Source organism: Bison bison, unplaced genomic scaffold (assembly GCF_000754665.1).
Source record: "Bison bison bison isolate TAMUID 2011002044 unplaced genomic scaffold, Bison_UMD1.0 scf7180017864324, whole genome shotgun sequence".
NCBI lineage: Eukaryota > Metazoa > Chordata > Mammalia > Artiodactyla > Bovidae > Bison > Bison bison.
Genome location: NW_011494896.1, coordinates 6,150,621 through 6,152,988, shown reverse-complemented (window position 1 = coordinate 6,152,988; position 2,368 = coordinate 6,150,621). Strand labels below are relative to the sequence as shown.

The window sequence follows — 2,368 nt, the reverse complement described above, 5'->3', positions numbered from 1 at the left end:
GTAGAAATTTTCCCATATAATCTCTTATTGATTCTTGGTGTTTTAGCATCTCTCCAGGCACCCTGCCTGGACCATATCCCTTTAATATGGTCTCAGGGGCTCCCTCTCCCTCTGCCTTTCCCTCTCCTCCTTTCTCCTTTCTTTTCCCTCTTCCATCCTTTCTGTGTCTCTCTCTTTCTCTCTACCTTTCCCTCCATCCCTCCTCCCCCCACTGATAACACATACACACATACTTTTGATCCTCAGAAACCTCATCATTGCTAAGAGCACAGCACAAGCACTTCTACAATGGAGCTACCACCCTCCACTGTGTCAGGCAGGCCACTCCCTTCACTTTTAGACCTCCTGGTATAAGTCCAGTACCAGCCTCTGCATCTTCACAGACTCCAGGTGCAAACAATCAGGTTCTCCAACTGGCCTCCTGGAAGCCCTTGAAGTTTCACTTGGCATAAAGAGAAGGGAGAATTTTCAACTCCACTGCCCCATGCGTCCACAGGACTACCAAACACCACTCTTGAACAAGCTGCAGCTCGAATTCCCAACCACTCTCTTCGTCTCTCCAACATCTTTCAGATAATTGAGGTCACAAGTGAAAAAAAATTGGAAAAAACAGTTCTTGATCACCCACTTTGTAAGTTCCATTCAGGTAGATTTGCACCTCAGTTTGAAATGTGGGATTATTTGCCATCTATTTCATTTATTTTCTGGAGGTTTTAGCTAATAATGAATGATGAACTTTAATATCTTGCTACATTAGCATTTGAATATATTGTGTAATCAAAGCATTCTATTGGGGAATTGATATTAATAATATCAGGGGCTTCCCTAGTGGCTCACATGGTAAAGAGTCTGCCTGCAATGCTGGAAGCCTGGGTTCAATCCCTGGGACAGGAAGATCCCCTGGAGAAGGAAATGGCAACCTACTACGGTATTCTTGTGTGGAAAATTCCATGGACGGAAGAGCCTGGTGGGCTACAGTCCATGAGGTCGCGATAAAACTCTATTAAAAATGCTCAGTCCAAATGGATCAGGTCATTGACAGTTTATGTAAAGAAACTTCTCCTGGACTTTAAAATGTGGCCTACTTATACAATGAAATATTAGACAGCAGATAGAAAATGAACAAACTGGTGATTCACACAACATGGATGAGTCTCCAAAGCGCTACACTGAGCAAAGAAAGTCAGACACAAAACAGTACATACTGATGAGTCTATTTACATGAAACTCTAGAAACCAATCTAAACCTTTAGAGATGGAAAGCACATCATCCGTGGTTTAGCTGGTGTGAGGGAGACTCAGGGCACAAGAATTTGGGGGGAGATAGAAATGCTTGTGGTGAATACATGCATATAGGAGTATACAAATTTGTCAAAACTCATCAAAAGGTACACTTTAAATAACAAGCTAAAATTTTTTTAATATATACATATACAGGTATGTATATATTTAAAAACTTTTAATTGTCATTTAAAGTGAATCTAATTTACAGACATATATGGGCTTCCCTAGTGATTCAGATGATAAAGAATCTACCTGCAATGAGGGTGACCTGGTTAGATCCCTGGGTTGGGAAGAGCCCCTGGAGGAAAGCATGGCAACCCACTCTGGTTTCATTGCCTGGAGAATCCCCATGGACAGAGGAGCCTGGTGGGCTACAGTCCATGGGGTGGCAGAGTCAGACATGACTGAGAGACTAATAACACATATATACATATATGTCTATATATAACTAACAACACATATATACATACATATATATAGCCATGTGTATATATACATAGACTTCCCTGCTGGCTCAGTCGGTAAAGCGTCTGCCTACAATGCAGGAGACCTGGGTTCGATCCCTGGGTCGGGAAGATCCTCTGGAGAAGGAAATGGCACCCCACTCCAGTACTCTTGCCTGGAAAATCCCATGGATGGAAGGGCCTGGTGGGCTACAGTCCGTGGGGTCACAAAGAGTTGGACACGACTGAGCAACTTCACCTACCTACCTATATATGCATATATGTGCATTTGTATATGTGTATACACACACACACACACACACACACATTTATATATATTCCTAAATTACATATGGGAGCTAAACTCCTGGACTGCATCATGTTTGCCCTTGCAGAATTGCTTTCACTGAATTGTACTATATTTTGTGCTTTGTCATAAGGCTCTCAAAGAGATAAAAATATAGTTTAAAAAAAAAGGCAGCCTCAATACAGGATGTATTTTCTGGAGAGATGCTTTTTAGTGTGTTGTTCACCATGTTATATATAATATCTTTTCTATAAGGAAAAACAAGAGAAATTTCAGTAACATGTGAGCTACCTGCAAACCATGTTTTTACCCTGTGGACACTAAATTGCATAAT

The 2,368-nt window shown here is 41.4% G+C and overlaps 1 non-coding gene across 1 annotated transcript; it reads left to right on the top strand.

Annotated features, from left to right (window-relative positions):
• Positions 1 to 1,787: 1,787 nt before the first annotated feature.
• TRNAC-ACA lies at positions 1,788 to 1,859 on the top strand. Its single transcript has one exon. It is a non-coding gene; the product is annotated as a tRNA-Cys (tRNA).
• Positions 1,860 to 2,368: the final 509 nt, after the last annotated feature.